The sequence below is a fragment of the Misgurnus anguillicaudatus genome, chromosome 21 (genome assembly GCF_027580225.2).
Source record: "Misgurnus anguillicaudatus chromosome 21, ASM2758022v2, whole genome shotgun sequence".
Taxonomy (NCBI): domain Eukaryota; kingdom Metazoa; phylum Chordata; class Actinopteri; order Cypriniformes; family Cobitidae; genus Misgurnus; species Misgurnus anguillicaudatus.
Window position 1 is genome coordinate 36134806 of NC_073357.2, and position 18827 is coordinate 36153632.

At 37.1% G+C, this 18827-nt stretch overlaps 1 long non-coding RNA gene across 4 annotated transcripts in view; it reads left to right on the plus strand.

Annotated features, from left to right (window-relative positions):
- LOC129444675 (uncharacterized) overlaps positions 1–18827 on the plus strand; it is a 188125-nt gene that overhangs the window by 11633 nt on the left and 157665 nt on the right. For all 4 annotated transcript variants that reach the window (XR_008644563.2, XR_012359971.1, XR_012359970.1 and 1 more), the window contains exon 3: positions 12876–13038. This is a non-coding gene — a long non-coding RNA (uncharacterized lncRNA). The remainder of the gene's footprint in view (positions 1–12875; positions 13039–18827) is intronic.

An 18827-nucleotide genomic window follows, 5' to 3' on the forward strand; every position in this document is an offset into this window, starting at 1 on the left:
AAAATGTTTTAAAAAAGAGCATCAACCACCAGAAATGCTAAACATCTATTCTTGCTTTGCCAAACTCTGGGTATTGGTTGAGCTAATGTTGTATGTCACTAAAACAAATAGGTTGAACTAGGAGTTGCTAGTTGTGCAGAATTACGAATTTAAATAAAAATTTAAATCTATTTGCATTGTCCGTTTCTTTAAGAAACATGTTCATGTTGTACGTGTCCTCAGCCAAGCTCTGAGAGAGAGAGAGAGAGGCAGAGAGGCTCCTCTATAGAATGACTTCCATGGTAGAGGAAAGTGGAACCAAGCCTCTTAAAACATGAAAACATTCCCCCTCAAACCACCATGACTTAAGCGATTAGGCTGCATCCATAGCAAAACACTCCTATTTCCTGAAGATATTTGGGGCGTTTAATTCCTAAACAATATTGCTTGGTGTGCGGTGTCTCTCTTTTTTTGGCAAGTGCTTTTTATTGCTGTTCTCAAAGTCATTTGAGTAAAGCAAATGAGTGGTGTAGTAAGGTCCCCGGCTGAATACATTTACAATAGTCTCTATTTAATTATTTCCACAGCTATTTCTTTTGAGTCAACACACATTAAAGGCAGTGTAGAGGGAAAGGGAGGAGGAAAGTGGATGTTACTCCGTGCAAGTGTGGCACACATGTGCAACGGTGGCAGACGGTGACATAGGATTGTATGCATATTTCATACGCTGCATGCATTTTTTACTGGGTGGATTCTATGAATGCTGTGGCTTTGTACTCTGTCTGTCACCGTAGCTTTGGGTGTGAACGAACCACTGTCGTGTACTATTTCACTGCAATGTATGTTTCTCTTTATAGAGCCTGGCCTTGGGAATCAGTAATAATGAGGTTGGAAATTCATCCTTTGTTTTCTTTTCAGTTTGCAACGAAAATGGAAAGCCACCACTTGACAAAGAGTAAATATTTTGTAAATAGATATTTTTGTGGGCTTCTGTTAGGTCAATGGATGAGAAATGGTACTTCATAAATACTAATATTGTTGATGGATTGGTACCACACAAATAGTAATACACACCCAATACCTTTGAAAGATTGTATTGATGTGTAATTCAACTGGTGTTAGGCCTCTTCAGGTTACATCCACATGGTTTAGACTCTTCTTTTCATTCCTAGGGTAGTGGCAATGTCCTGTGATAGTGTTTCTCATGCTGTTAGATGTCTGATTTGACAGTTCTTTTGTAATATTTACATACACCAATGACATCAGAACCAACACCAGTCAAACAGTGCAAATGTTAAAGAGGACTTTTTTAAGATGTCAAATAAATCTTCAATGTCCCCAGAGTACGTATGTGAAGTTTTAGCTCAAAATATCATATAGATATATTATTACAGCATGTTAAAATTGCCACTTTGTAGGTGTGCCATTTTTGGGTGTGTCCTTTAAAATGCAAATGAGTTGATCTCTGCAGTAAATGGCAGTGCTGTGGCTGGATAGTGCAGATTAAGAGGCTGTATTATCCCCTTCTGACATCACAAGGGGAGCCAAATTTTAATGACCTATTTTCTTGCAGAGAATGGTTTACCATCACTAAGTTACTGGATTGTTCTTTCACATTTTATAGACCCTTTTACTGTTTGTACACAATGATGACGTGGCAGCTTATGCGTGCGCATCTTGGCAACGGAAGTATGGCAAGAATCAGCAGGGAAGCAACACAGACAAAGTTATTTTAAAAAGTTGCCTTTATCAACTTTTTCAACACAGCTACCAAATCCGTGTATTATAGTGGAGTGGATAGCAGATGCCCAAATATAAAGTGGCCAGATACATATATACGTATATAAGTATATTATATTAGTGCAACCAAACGCAACATCCGGACATTTTGATACTGGGAAACCGTTTTGATAAACTTGAGTTGCTAACACGATAGAACCATGGGGAATAACACCACTTCCGTTGCCAAAATGCGCGCGCAGGCTATTTGATCACGTGCGTTGTAAAAGGGTCTATAGGATGATAGAACGACTGGGGACCCAATTATAGCACATAAACAAAAATATGAAAAAAGTCATATTTTCATGATATGTCCCCTTTAAGCAGTGTTTGGGTTAATGAGAGACAGAGAGAGGGAGAGATGCAGGGCACAAACCTAGAGAGAACCATACGTGCTATAATGATTGGCAGATCCCTTAAGTTGGAATCTGGGGGGAGCAGTGGGCACCAGCAGGGTATCCAGTGTTGCATCTTACAATTGCCCAGACTTAAAAGGTTACACTCACGCATTCTCTCTCTCCCTCTTTTCTCAATGGCAGACCTTCTTACCACAGACAGAGTCTGCGAGGCAGACCAAACTGTATCAGTCATCTATAATTGCCTGGTTTGTGTTGGAGCTGGTAAAGGCAGAGCGTTTCTGTGGTGTGAGGTGTCTCTGCCTTGTTTTCAGTCTTTGAAAAGTTTACACATAAACACCGCGACAGTGGAATTCACTCAAACTTTGACCCGCCCTGCAGACAGAAATCAGTCTGCCTAATGTTAGGGCTGGGTGGAACCTGAGACTGTTGACAAGTTGAAACACAGGTGATAGTGTGTGTTAGAGAGAGAGAGAGACAGAATTGCCTGTTAAAATGGTAAAGTCTGAGATTTTTGTAAAAAGTAATGATGCACTTGACAGATTTCAGCATGGTGATATGATGTAGCATTTTTGTTGAGATCATCAGCAAGACCAAAATCAAGGCTTTGAGTTAAATACATGCCTAGAGGTAAAGATTGTTCAGAAATAACAGAAATGTTTTTGGTTGTTAGCAAAAAAATAAACACATTAAGCTTCAATTGTACAAACGGTCTTAGCCGTACAGCACACAATAATGGAAAACGTTGTGAGTTGGATTTTAGTGACAGTGCTGACTTTTTTTTTACATGAAAGTGAAGCAAAACATGATCCAAGCAACAAAAGAGTTATTGGAATAACCAGCAGGTCATGACCTGAATGTGAGTTTACTAATTAAGCCAGTAAGCTGAAACTAATCTCTCTTTCTCTCTCTCTCTTTCTCTCTCTCTCTCTCTCTCTCTCTTTCTTTCTGATGTGTTCTTTATTGACCACACTGCATTGCCTACTAATAGGTCCCCCAGCAGCCATGTCTGACATAGGTACTTTGAGAGAGAGAGAGAGAGAAAGATGTCTTGCACCTCTGATAAAGTGTTAAATTAACCTTTTCATTCTTATTTTCATATGCTCACATGAATATGATAACATATTATAGTATGTTCTTTATTCCCCTGTAACTATTTCTAACGTAATAAGTTACCACTAACAAAAACTAACATAAAGTGTCATATAAGATTTAAAGACAGCTCACATGTCACAACTCTGTATTTCCAAAACACTTGGAGTAGTTTGCACCACATTCCCTCTGAGACATCTTTCTTATCTTATTCTTCATCTATAATACGCAATAGTCATATTGGGAGGGAACGTGGAGAAGTCATTTGTATTGTGTCTTCTTAAAAACTCACTGAATCAAACATGCAACAATATGTGTGTGTGTGTGTGTGTGTGTGTGTGTGTGTGTGTGTGTGTGTGTGTGTGTGTGTGTGTGTGTGTGTGTGAAGGAATTTTCTAGAGGGCTTCCCTGTTCAGGCTTATCTCCTTCAAAGCCACATCATCATAGTTGTAGACATACATACTGACTTCAATTAATAATTCTGACAGCCAAGCTTATTAATCATGCTCCAAGCAGCATAGCTTTATTTTTAAGCCACACATAATGTGCTTCATATCTTATATCTTATAATAAAGATTTAGGACATATACTGTATATACTGCATGTCATTGTATACATGATCATTTTTCAAAAGAAACTTATATGCAGTGTTAAAGATTGTGAATGTTCATCTCTGCACATGTTGTATCTTGAAGGATGCCTTTGGGGAGTCTGACAGAATTGAACATTGATGGCATAAAAACAAGCTGTCAGACATTATATGAGACATACTTGGATCAAGACATTCCCACTGTGTGGCTTTTGTAAACACTGGCCATGTATTAAAAAGTTTATTTGGAATATCAGTATTTATTTATTTTTAATTAGACAGTGTTTTTTTTAAATGTTTTACTTTTCAATGTTCTACATGTACAGACAGAATACAGAGACCTCATAAAGTGTTTGTAGACTTAACTTTCAATATTTTGGGTTTGTTTTTTATTTCAAAGAAGTAGAGTAGTACAAGCACAATGTTGAATTTCATAACACTTCAGGGTTTCCCGCAGAAAATTTGTTATTTAAGGTGGTAGGGTTGGGCGGGGGTGCGGGTCCGGGGGCCGTGGCAATCAAAGGGGCGTTATGATGAAAATTAAAATATTTTTATTTAAAACACCCAAAAAAACTTAATTTTGAAGAAACTATGACAGAAATGAACACTAGATTATTAATGAATTAAATGTTTTTATCTCTAACGTGAATAGCTGCGTGATGAAGTGAAACTAAAGGGTTAATAAACACAAACTAAAGCAGATGTTGTAGAACGTCTGGTGAACGATGATAGATAGTGCAAAAATTGTAAAAAACTGATTAGTTCCCACTATTAATTACATTAGTCGGTAGGGTTTCCCAGCTTAGGCGGGCCGCCCGAACTGAAAAGTGCTGCAGGAAACCTTGCAGTTAATGGCAAAATAAGGCATATTCAAGGTGGCGTAATTAAAATCCAAGTCTGTGAATACTTATACTTATTTTTTTTTAAATTGTTGGTCAAATGTTTTAAACGAAATGCTAATATCCTAGGTTTTAGTGGAGAACTGGCTTTCTGTCTCTTGCTCTATGTCCTTCTCTAATGTAGGTGACAGTACAAAAGCTCCTTCAGTGAAGGTCAACGACTTCTGTATCCGATCGATGACCAACGACATACAAATCATATGTATTGATCATCGTAATCATTGTTGAGAATATAAGGCAGACACTAAAATCACATGCACTTAGTCTTAATAGCCCACATCAGAGCAATTATGCACCCAAACTAAGACCGACTCACCGTATGCATATTACACAGCTTAATACATCTGTTCAGTGATTTACCCCTGGAATCCAGCTCATAAATCAGCTAAAACCTGTGTGGTATTGAGCTATGCAAGTGGATAGGGTTTGTGCATATGCATTAAAATCTTCACGGGCACCGGGCCCTCTGAGTGTATGACATCAAGCGCCTGTGGGTTTTATATGTGTGTGTGTCAATACTTGTGATATATAAACTAGTATCAGGGAGAAAGAGGTGAAACGCTAATGAATATGCTGCTTGGGAAGAGTGAGTCAACAGGTCAAGGACAGAGAGATGTCATCATTTCTAAAAGTAATGGATTGTGTGTATGCATTTGCAACAGAGCAGATATCGCTAACCATTGCTTTATTTACATCTACACCTTTTTCTATGGTAGCATATATGATTGCACACATAATTGTTTTTAAAATACCACTGGGATCATGTAGATGATACAATTTAGAGTAAGGGACTAATAACATTTACTGTAGTCTATTGAAGCTGACGTATCAGCGCAGCCGGCATCTTGGATGGGTCGCCAATGCGCCCCCTGCATTTATTTCTACTGAGGAAGGTGTATCCACAACTATCATAACTCACCGAATTTTTACCCGATTTTTACACGGTTTGGTTACGCGTAAGTAACATTAATTACGATGACATAATATAAATTGTAAAATAACCAAAAGTATTGTTCAGTCTTACTTGTGAAAGGTAATCCCATGCGATCTGGTATCAGTACTGTGTCAGTTATTGCAACCGTAAGCTACACAAAATACGGGCATAGTTGCTGGCTCTCCGTTCACTCCGATTCACTCTGGTGCTAGCGTAGAGTGAGGACACCCAACCAATATGGCTGCGATGCTAGATTACGTTCCAGCACGTCATGAGTCGTCTACATATATAATGTCTATGTCTCATACATCCTAAAAGGTGAAGCTGCTGGCTCTTTGATCGCCCCCTGGTGGCTGGATGCAGTAAAAGTCATAAACCCTGCGCTCTCTATGCAAACAAAGAGTATAGAAGCACAAGAGGGGAAACTCGCATTCGTTTTTGGCAACAGTCACTATGTGGCGCTTCAGTAGCGCGGCCGCCATTTTGGAATGAAAATTCTCACAGCCAATTCATTCTCAATTCATTCTCAGCGAATCTCACAGCCAAATCAGAAGCGCAAAGTTTCTTAAATTAAAATTTTGTTCACTTGCTACACCTACACGAAATGCTGTATTGTCTTGTATGTATGTGTTGTGTTGTTGTTGTTATCAGTTGTGGAATCCAATCATTAAATAGATACACATTTGAGGTAGTTTTTTCTTGCTTTATTAAGTTATTCTATTTTATGCTACTTTACTTTACAAGTGGCGACAAGCTGATGCAGTAATGTTTCCTTCATTAAATTGTTTGGTGGTTTAACACACAAACGTGACCAGTAGTGATTTGAAAATGAATGATTCTTTTAAACCGATTCATTGTAATGAACGGTTGAAACAATTCAGTCGCCAACGAATCAATCAGAGCTGACACGGTGAATGAACCGCATAACGGAGGACGTGAAAGAGCTTTTCTCAGCATTTAATATGATTTAATAAGTGCAAATAATGCAAATTATTAAAAAATTGTTGACAAGTTAATAGTTAGTTCGTTTTGACTGGCATGGGGCATGATGCATTCATGTAAAATCAAGATCAGGAGCCAGAGCAGCTAGTTTAACTCAATTTGTAGCAGTGCTGTGCAATTAATAGTTTTTGATTTTCAATAAAAAATTTTATTCAAACAATTACAAAAACAAGACAATCAAGGTAAAACAATTATTGTACAATTAAAATATACATTGTGTGCTGCTGGACCGATGTGTTTGTAAGGCCCCACTGCTTTGACACATGTAATCTATTGCAACACTTAATAAAAGTGTTAAATAAATGCATGTTTTTAAAGCCACTGAGTATTTGTGGTAAATAACTGTGATCATGTTTTCGGCTATAATCGAGCTGTCCTAATTTGTAGACTAAAATGTAAGAGATTCAAATACTTGTGTTATAATTAATAAATAATATTTAATAATTATTATTAGATCAAGCAAAGGATAAGGATCTTACCAGAATTTCGGTTTATTATATTAAGCATTGAAGGCAGTAGGCAGTTTTTTTGGTCGAGAGTGAAGGAAAGTATGACAAAGGGGAAATGATGTCTGTGAACTTGTACAAATCAACTATCAACAAGGACTGCAAAACATTGCAAAAGACCACAATGAAAAAAATTGTATGTTAAATTTCATTTGATTTTAAACAACTTTGCTGTTTGTTAACTCTAAATGAATAAATTAGCTGCTATGTTGTATTTAATTAATTTAATGTTTTATAAAATAAAATGTTAACAATTGTAATTCTTAACAATTAAGTTAATAACACTAAAAATACATTTCTCAGTTTGAATCTGACTAAGACAGAAATCTTAATTACTGGTCCACCATCTCTAACAAAAAACATAACCAAGACTCCCACTCTTGACCTTGAAGCTACATCCATTTTTCCAGCTGCTACTATTAAAAAACTTGGGTATCACCCTTGACTCTTCACTGACTTTCGACCCCTACATTAGTCAACTCTGTAAAGCTGCATTTTTTCAACTCCGCCGCATTGCCAAGATCCGTCCTTATGTTAGCCCAAATGACGCTGAATCTTTGGTACATGCGTTTATAACATCTTGTCTCGACTACTGTAATGCTCTTTTTTCCGGACTACCAGCACACTCTTTCACGTCTGACTCTGCAATATATTCAAAACTCTGCCGCTAGATTGCTAACTCACACTAAGCGATCCGCTCATCACTCCAATTCTCTTCGACCTCCACTGGCTACCTTTGTCCTCTCGTATTTCCTACAAAATTCTCCTGCTTACCTTTAAGTCACTAAATGGTCTTGCTCCTTCCTAGCTCTCCGACTTACTTTCCCCTTATATTCCCCCTCGAACCCTCCGATCTTCTGGCTGTGAACTCCTCTGTGAGTCGAGATTTCGCCTTTCATCTATGGGTGTTAGGTCTTTCTCGGTTATAGCCCCTAAGCTATGGAACTCTCTTCCCCTGTCTCTGAGGACAACAACAACACTGCATGAATTTAAGTCTAAACTCAAAACCCATTTGTTTAATAAATACTATCTGTCATGACAGGTTTTTCATAATCAGGTTCCTTACACTCAATTATTCTGTTGCTCAGATTTTTGACTTACCAACCGATTTCCATGTTGTCCTGATCTGATCCTGCTCGTTTTTGCTTCTGTTTTATGTTATTTTTGGTTTTTCTTTATTTCACTTGCAATGCGAAACGCAACTGCGATCGCTTGGACTGGGCAATTGTCCATTGTCTGCTGCTGTATGTATTTACTGTTTACTCCTAACTGTTATTGTGAAGCGTCCTTGAGCTATGGAAAGGCGCTATATAAATTAAACGTATTATTATTGTTATTATTATTATTATTATTATTATTATTATTATTATTATTATTATTATTATATCTTATAATGAGTTGTTGAGCCATGGGACACATGTATGTGTGCATCAGGATACCACCTCAACCTCATTAAGAGTCAGGAAAAACCCGTGTTTAGTAGTTGGTGAAGTCTTGCAGAAATATATATATTTTTTCTGTGTACAATTAGCAGACGTGCTCACAGTGGTTTGCTTATTTTCTCCCTTTTTGAAAAATTGAAATTCAATCTCTAATCATTTTTGCCAAAATGGTCTTTAACAATTCATTTTAAAAAATCTTTATTCTCACCTGATTACGTTTCTGTTCGTACGAAAACAAAAAAGAATGAAAGCAAAATCAGTTTTTGTTTAAGAAATCTAACCAGATTTCAAGAGACTTTTTCCTAACTTTGTCCTGCTCTGTCTCTTACTCTTATTTCTGACAAAGCATTTTATATCATCTATCACTTTGAATGAGGTTATCATTATCATAATCCTCTGCCTGTCTCACGCAAGAATAAAAAAACAAAATGTGGAGCAATTTATTGTAAAATGTACAATAAATGCAGCACTATGACTCAGTGTGGTTGTGTTTTAAAGAATAGTTTTTTTATTAATTCAGAACTGAGACCCTTTCAATCATTGTTGAGTAAAACCAACACATTCCTTGGATGTCACCGATTTTGCAAAGCATAGCACATGGCATAACCTATGCTTGACTTATTTCGGAGTACTCTCGTTAAACGTTTTGATACACATGCTATGCTACAGAATTTAGTGAAAAACAGGCTGTGAGGGATATGTCTTTTCAATGTGTTTTATTGTCTTGAGCTCCTGTGTCACATCTAGTTTATTGACAAAGAATGTTGTTGGAAAAACGTGTGTTCAGTGTTGCCCAGCTGAACGAACAAAAACAGGTACAGGATCTAAAAACTGAACGTTTATGCCTCACAGCCATTTGGTTTGACTAAGTTCCATAGTATCTTTTGATTTATCATTTATCTGTGTTTGTTGAATGCAGGAACAGAAAGAAAGGAGCACAATACAATGAAAGAAAAGACTGTGAAATGCGTATATATACAGTATGAGATGTGCAACAGTGCATTCTTCAGTTACACTGAAAAAAATGATTCATTGAATTTAATAAATTTTTTTAAGGTAAGTGGTTGCAATCAATTTATTTAAGCTACATTTAAACAAAAAATATTGGTAACGTAAAATAAAATATGAAACTTTTGTTTAAATGTAGCTTAAATAAATTGATTGCAACCACTTACCTTAAAAAAATTGATTAAATTCAATGAATCATTTTTTTCAGTGTACCATCAACGACGCTAAAGTACATACAGATAAAGGTGCACTTTAAATATTTATGTCACGGTCCTGTCGGACATCCGTGCTAGATAGGTCTTAGTGCATCTGACAGGACCGTGGCAGTATCATGTTCGGTGTGGGAACATGTGGGATCACATTCTGTGTGTGGCTTCCACATGTTCTCTGTGTCTTGTTGCTGTCGTGATCTTGCCAGACCTTAGTATAGGTTCAGGTCTGTGTTCTTTGGGCAAGGTCAGGGCAGCAGTGTGTGTACGTGGGAACACGTGTGTTCACATCATATCTGTGTGACACGTGTTCCCAGTGTTTTGTGGCTGTCATGGTCTTGCCTGACTTTGGTTATTATCCAGCGGGCAGGACCAGGGCAGCATTGTTTTATGTGGGAATACGTGTGTTTTCACATCATGTATGTGTAACACGTATTCCCAGTGTCTTGTCACTTTTACCCTACTCCCTTATGTAATCATGTCTTAAGTGATTAATTATGTTCACCTGTTCCCCATTGATGTGCTGTCTATATAATGCCCTTGTGTTCTCTGTGTGGTGTGCGTGCGTTGTTTGATGTTTGATGTTACTGTGTTCATGTCACCAGTTTTCATCCGAGTGTTTCCCGTGTTCTGTTTTATTTTGTGTTCCAACACAGTGTTTTTGTTCCTTTCTGCTTTTACCCCCTCGTGGGTGTTTTCAGTTTCAGTTAATAAATAGTTATATTTTTGTACATCTTGCATTTGGGTTCGTCTTCTATTATTTTCCACTATCCGGTTATACCAACCGTGACAATTTAAACATTTAAAGACATTCACAGTATTGATTAATATGATTGAAATAATGCTTTAATATTAAAAAATAACTATTCCTTTGACCCATAACAAATGGTTTTATTTTACATTGAGCATGTCACCCCTTCATAGATCATGTGATTAGCATGGACTTGCAATCAGGTAACAGATCTACTATTAGTAATAATAAAAAAATGCAGTTGATGTTATTGGTAATATTATCAACAGTAATCGTATTAAAATAAGTTACTAAATACAGTTTTTAGTCTTAAGCAAGTATGCAATCCACCAGTGCAAAAAGAATAAGCGGGAGTGGAAATAAATGTTTAGGCAGGACTTTAGGCGATGAGCATGAGCGCATATCTGCCACTCCGCAAAAAAAATTGGTGCTAAATAAAAAACTAAAACCTCGTAATCGTAGGGGAACCATTTTTAGTGCTATATAGCAGTGGTTTTCAAACTGGGGGCCGCGAGATGGTGCCAGGGGGGCCCCAGTTTTATGACATTTTATGAAATACATTAATTTATCATGAATTCTGTGTAATTAAACCTAAAAAAATAAGGCTATTAACCAAAAGCACTACTTTTTTGTATCATTTTAGAGTTTTAGAACAGTTTTTGTCACAAGTTTTCTTTGGGGGGCCTCGAAGGAATGCATCGTTTACAAGAGGGGCCGCACGCTGAAAAAGTTTGGGAACCACTGCTATATAGCACCTGTAAAGCACCTATGAAGAACCATCCGGGGGTGATATAGCACCACAATAGCACCAGATATGGTTCTATGTAGCACGGTATGGTTCTACATATGGCACTTAAAATGGTTCCCTTATGATTACAAGCCAGGGAACCACTTTTGGTGCTATTTAGCACCGTTTGTTTTTAGAGTGTAGCTGGCAGTTGTGGGGATGGTATAGTTTAAGTCTAAGAACACTGGAACAAAAAGGCTAACTAAATAAAAGAGGAAGTTTAGGAAAACTTAGGAAAATTTACTAAGTAAAAAAAATAAATTAGCCAAAAAAGAACAGAAAAATGAAGAAATAGGAACACATAATCATCATCCAATAAATGTAAACCAGTATATAGCAGGCTCTGATTTGTGAGGGAGGCAATAGAGGGTGAAAGGATGAACGGAGGGATTATTTAGCATATATACAGAACTGCTTTTGACCCCTTGGTGAACGCTTACAATACAACCCCCCATAGGTCATTAATCATTGTTGTGATTTAGAATGGCAACTCGATGAATGGCCTAATGGAATATTTCAGCCCCTCTCATTTCACAACATAATGTTTGTCTCTTCAATGTTCATGCTGATTTCTAATCAATGCAATTATGTTTTTGTGTAATTAGAACTCCAATTTTTTAGGGAGATAGTTGGCATAAAAAAGACAGAGAGAGAGAGAGAGAAGATACAAGAGAGGGAGAAGAAAGCGAGAGGTAGATATCTGATTACTTCTGTCTTTTCTCACGCACTGATCAGAGACTGAAAGTTGAGAGCAAGCATCCCTCAAAGCAATTCACTCCTCTTTCCAGTTTAACCTCCTATTAAACTGTCCTTTGTCTTGCTTCTCCACTGGCGCAGGCTCGGTTCCACGCACGCTGACCTGGGGTCAGGTGGGTTACGGGGGTAAAATGTCATCCCGTTGCCCATCTGAGATGACGACAGATCCATGTAACTTGTCACCAGAGAAGAAGTATATACTATACCACTATTTGATGTTCAGTGAAGCAATAAATTCATTTATCATGATTTTATGCCTCATCAAACAAGTTGCCATCTCCTCTTTGGGAGTAGGAGAAATTAGCTTGTGAAAAAAGTGTTCATTTTAGTTGGGGATAGGTAAGTGCTTTTTGATTGCCTTCTTCAACAATGCTTCCCTTGACAAGCTAATAAATCAGATCCATACAAAATCTGAAGTGTCGCTCTGAGGGTGAAGAGCAGCAGGAACTTAAGCTTGCCACCGCACAAAACACAAAGTCCCCCTGAGGTTGTAGGGACTTTTATTCAAATAACAACCGCTTGCGATCATATTACACTCTTTTTGTTTTTCGATTTTTTTTGTTCGATTCAAAAGTCAATTTCTCCGCATTATATATAATTTCCCCTTGTTAACAGGGACAGTGAATAAACGGTTAATGTGCTTTTAAGAGGACTGGTTTTATCTGTGACTGCCATTGCCAAGTATCACCTGAATGGTAATCAGACTGAAATTAGCTTGTGTTGAAATCTCTCCTGTGTTCTGTAGCACAATGTTTCACTGTGGGCTCTTTGCTCTGTGTTTGGCAGGCAGGTGAAAGTATGGCATGCTACAGCCATCTTGCCCAGATGGCTCTGGTATTCTCAGCCAGAGATTTACTTCTCAGACTGGAAGTGGCGCCTTTATTGAAAATGAGGTCAATCGATTATTTGAGCCTGGACTGAGGCTTGCTCCTGCGCTGCAGTGAAACAGGTATTAATGTGTTTGGCAGGTGCTGTCTGGGGGTTTGAAGAAAGGAGTCCCAGCCCGGTGGGTTGAAGAGGGCCACAGTTGGCATTTTATCAGTTGAAATTGCCTCAATTGATGAGATTACCAACAGTATTCTGCTTAGCTGTAAAGCACACTGCTAATCAAAGAGCTCTCTCAGCTAGCATGTAGCATGTAAAGTAAAAATTTGAAAGGTGCTTAAAATGAAAGAGGAAAGATACTCATTAGTTATTGGTAAGACAGAAAGCTGCTGATAGAAGATCTAATATGTAAGATCATGAGTTCATCAGACCTTTTTACTCATTCCTTATGAATGTTAACATAAATTTCAGGCTGACTTTAAAACTGTGTTGGCTTGCCTGAGCAATTTTATCCATTTCTTATTTTGTGGCATTTGTTAATTGCTGGTTGTACATCATCAGAAAGTGCCTTCTTTTAATTGGCGTATGTGGGAGTTCAACACCTGTGAAGTGACTGAAAAGAAAACAGTCACAGGGCACTTTTTCCTTATTTAGTGTGTGGCTTTGTAGGTCCAGGCACACAGTGTTGTGACTGAGTAAAGTGCGCCTCATTACAGTTTCCTAAACACACACACAAACACATGCATGCACACATACAGCTGAGAAACACTGCTGTCCTCACACAGCTTAAAATAACCCCAGTAAAGCAGCAGCCATTTATCTGTATCCGGGGAAATGATCCAATTACACAGCTCACATTTGCATCCATCAGCCGGAAAGAAATAAAATCCTTGAGAACAACTGGTCAGCTTTTTTTTCAAAAAATAATAATAATAATAAAATAGATGATTCCTACCCCCCAATCTCCTGCATAACTTCCATCATCAAGCTTGACTTTTTCCCCAGGTGGGTGGCAGATAATGGCCGCTTCTGCTATCTCACAAGGCAGCGCATCAGAGCGGCCATTAGGCTAAATATCAGTGTCATAATGTGGAACAGATGTCTAGAAGAAAGGCATCATTTAAAAAGGCCAAACGTAAATAAACATGCAGCTTGTAGACCTCCCTTCATCCCCTCTTTCCTCCGTCCCCCTCTCCTTGCCCCCCTATTTGGTAGACCTTGTGAAGTGCCCAAAAGAAAACAGTTCATCAATCTTAATCTGAACCATTAAGAATGTAATAATACTAGACGCTTATCTAGGCAAAGTGGTGCTGTGGGACTCTTAGGACTGGAGCCTAATGTGTTGAAAACTCTCTCTGTTTCTTTCCTTCCAATGAAGAAGCATTTATACATCTGCAGTGAAATGTTTCCATCCGTGTACAGCTTCCCCTTTAAAAAGGGCCGAGGTATCATACGCTTACAATTAATTGAAGTGACAGTAGTAAATACAGAAATGGCAATAAAATAATATGTATATTTGCAAAGTAGATATGTTATATGTACAAAGTTAAAGCAAAAAATGTTTTCATTTAATCTGAACTTTAAATACCATCTCACTGAAAATCAAATAAATGGATTTTCAAGACATTTTCTGAGTAGGTTAAAAATATATACTGTACAATAAGAATCTTATAGTTTAAGAAGCTCTTAATCTCTGCGTACCCTTGCAAGAGAGGGTTGGAAACGGCTACAAGTTGCTTACCTATTGAAGTTTGGGTTGTTTTATTAAAGACTAGTGTAATATAATAATAATAATAATAATAATAATAATAATAATAATAATAATAGTAATAGTAATAATAGTTTACATATAAATATTTTTAGCAGGACATGCTTATGTGAAATAGAAGGAAAGCAAAACAAACTTTGTAGGACAAAGCTAAATTAGAAAATTTCAAACAAATTACAAAAAAAAAAACATACTAAATCTATAATCATTTAGCCTAATTTAATATTGCAGGTTATAAATGCAGTTGTAAGATAACAGAAATGTTCGATTTATTCGATTTATATCAGTGTCTTACTGACTCTAAAATAAACATCTACTAAATTTGTTTTTAATCTTTTCATTATGTGTACAGGACAATATAGCTTAGTCAAAATGCCGTATCCTCAAAATTGCTCCCAGGTCATTACTTTACTTTAACGTTTTCCTCCTTTAGTAAAAATATTTTTATGTATGGAGGTTTCAGTTCAACCATCAGAAAGCTGAAAATGACACGTGTAATCCCTCCCCAGAGAGTCGCACGCCGGCAATAGGAAAACAGTGGGTGAAGTCCAGGCTAAAGTGGGAGTAAATAACAGTAAATCACAGCTTGTCACTTCATCTGGGTCGACTTACGACGTGCGTCTGCCTATCTAAAATGTTCCTTTAACGCGAACGATTTATACGCGTCGAATGGGCCGTGACTTTGCCGAAAGCGGCTACTCTTTATCTTGGATCCCCCCTCGTCAACGAGTATTCAGAGCCCGTGAAATGATGCACGTCACTGAAGCCCTGACAGCAGCTCGATTTTTGTGGGAGAAAATGGGCTAATTTGTGAAAATTACGCCCCATGGCCGCGTCACACTCCTCGCCCCGGCAGCACTGCGGAGTGAAGGGAGAGAAAGAGAGAAACAGCTGGTGTGAATTTTTAGCACCCATTATTAATTAAGAGCTTCCTCGGTGGGATTGGATGATTAAATAAAAGGGAGGAGGTATTCCCAGCATGCTCTGGTGAAGAGGCCACTCTTCTTCAGTTTCTTTATGGAGAGTTTGAGGGTAAAGATGATGTTTGTGGAACAATTACTCACTTACAAACAAATTTTACGATTTCTCTTCTCTTTCTTTTAAACCGCTTTCGCAACAGAGCGTTCTCATTTGTAGACAGACTCTCTTTTAAGCAACGCTCTCTTTTTTCTTAAACTAACCAGCAGGACAAATCAACCGTCTTTTGTTCGCTTCTAGAAAGAGAAACACACACACACACACACACACACTATTCTGAATTTGGCCACACTTGTTCAGCTGCATGTCCCAGGGCCAGCACATATTATAAGCAGGTCAAATAAAAGGGTGTCCTTTTACACATTCGTGCTGAATTTAATTCGGCTCAGCTGGAGTCGTGTCCGTGTGGAAGGATCAAGTAGTCTTTGGCTGTTATCAGGTGGACAGTTGGTATTACATAGATATCCGTTTGTGAACACTTGGTTCACTGCATTTTAACGGTGATTTAGCGCTTCTTTTTATCAGTAGGTTCTGATTACGCCATAGATGTTACCTGTGTTTCTTGAGAGACCCGTTGCTCCTGGATTACTTGGCAGGTGTAATTTTAATTTGTGAAAGATTGAGATCAGTAAAATTATCTAAATCGATAGATAAATCTGTTTTTAACTCGTATGTAACACGGCTCACAAAAAAAGGAAATGTGGTGCACGAATATTCTATTATTTGTTACCAGAATAAATGTATTTATATATTATTTTTTATTGATTAAATATTTTTTATTTTTTGCTATTTAGAAACTATTTTTGGCAACACTTTTGTTCCTTGAAAACGTCTGCTAAATGTAAAATGTACAATATCAACTTCCCCCTTTCCTGCTGCGTAAAAGCCGTGTTTCTAACAGAAACATAGTTTTCCAGGCGCTCTTAATTTAGTAATTTCGATAGGTTTCGTTAATACGCACACTTTATCTTAACATGACTAACGAAAAGTATAAATATTTTATTTCATTTAGGTAAATTCATTTAAATTGATAAGTTTTATTTCTATTGTACTTGCTTTTCATGCCTATCTATTAAATTTTTTTTTTCACACGTGGGAACTTGACACACACACACACACACACACACACACACACACACACACACACACACACACACACACACACACACACACACACACGCGCGCGCGCACGCACAGCACAGAGTTGAGTGTGGATCTTCTCCAACAGTGAGCCTAAAATCCAACGCGGGCAACAAAGTTAAATAAAGTCGCCCGACCTGATTTCGACAGCTTTCTGAATTAATAGATCGTTTCACTAGTGTCTGTGTCACACTGAAAATATTGACTATGTGTATTTTAGACAAACGCACAAATTATTTTCAGTCAAATATATAATCCTGCTTATACCAATTGAGCGAATATTGGTAAACTCTTAGAACGGATGTGTTAAAAACAACGCAATCAGTGTTAGTTTAGGGGCAACAAATTTTGTTACTTTTAACACAACTTGTGTTTTACTTTAAGATAGAATCAACAAATAATTCTTAAAATTTGTTAAATAGCATAACACAAAAATTGTAAAAAATTAACACCATAAAGGTGTCCTTCGTTTTTATTAAATAATACACTTAAAACCGATAAATATATAAGTAAACACGTATTTAAGGAATGCATGTGTGTAGAAAGATGTCTTTGAAAATATTTCTTGGCGTTAAACATGTATTGGTTTTTGCATTTATATGCCACTCAAAAGCAAAAATTAACTGAGATGGTTTTTACACCACTTTTAACAGAATAGGCTAGGCATATTCAGAAAACTCACTCTGTTGTGCCTATGGGCGTTGGAATAAGCTTGAACACATTCACCGTCTATCCGTTTACATGTCCAATTGATTTCTACCATGCGTAAAATGAGATTGTAAATTATTATCGATATTTTAATATTAAGGCCTAGCATGTCAGGATAAGAGAGAATATTTTTAATAATGTGACAATTTAATGTGAACAAATGTTTATTATAGCAATTCAATAGAAAAGAAACGAAATCATGGGCCTTCAATAATAAAAATTCCTGCATTTAAAAATTTCTAAAAGGGCTTATGGGGCACTGCATCGAATGCTTCAATTCCTAGAGGGATCAGCAAAGAAAAACATAATTATGCTATTTAGCCGGCTGATGTGGTGCAGCGGCAGCTCCATCCCACTCCGAGAGATTAAATATAGCCGCCCCCATCACCATCTCCACTGCAAGGGAAGGACATTAGAGCCGGGGGAATTAAATGAAACCCAGGGGACTTTTCAACTGGAGTGCGCAAAGTAAACTATAGAGATTAATGACACGACCCCAGACTGAATCAACTTGCTTGTCCTTCTCCTTTCTGCTCATTATTATTATTATTATTATTATTATTATTATTATTATTATTATTATTATTATTTCACGTATTATTAATTATTATTGTTATTAATAATGTAATTAAATAATATACAATGTTCACTTTTAGTAATTAAGTATAATTAAGAATGTTAGCTACAAAAATAAATAAACAAATCTGTATACTAATTTAAATAATCGAATTAAAAAAAAAAGAGTGTGCAGCAAATAGCTTAAATTGTGGTTACTCCTGAACAACAGTAAATAAAATATCAGGACCAAGATAAATAAACAATTTTTATTTTAAAATTAATGTGTGGAAAAAACAGATAAATAAATAGTTTAAATGTTGTAGCCGTAAATATATTGTTTTTCTTCTATTGAAATCAATCTTTTGAAGATTAAAATTGCGTATTTGTTCACAACATTGTGCAGTTATTTATTTTACAAAAACAATAACTAAAATATTTTTTTCCATGGTATCTGAGGTTTTTTTTATTTATTTTCTGTTTGAAACACTGTTTTATCCCAATGTTCGCCACTTGAGGAAGTTGCACTCCATGTCAGGCTTTGAAATTAAGAGCAAGTGTGACACCTACCTGCGGGTGAGGGTAAAGGTGCAGGACAGTACTACGGGCCAGGCCAGGGGACATTTACAGTCACGGCACCTTGGATACACTTTTGAAAACCATCAGCCTCTATAATCCAAACGCTATTAAGCCTATCCTACCATTTAATGATATAACAGAACAGTATGCTCCCAGGACCACTCCGCATCGCCGCGCGCCTCTAA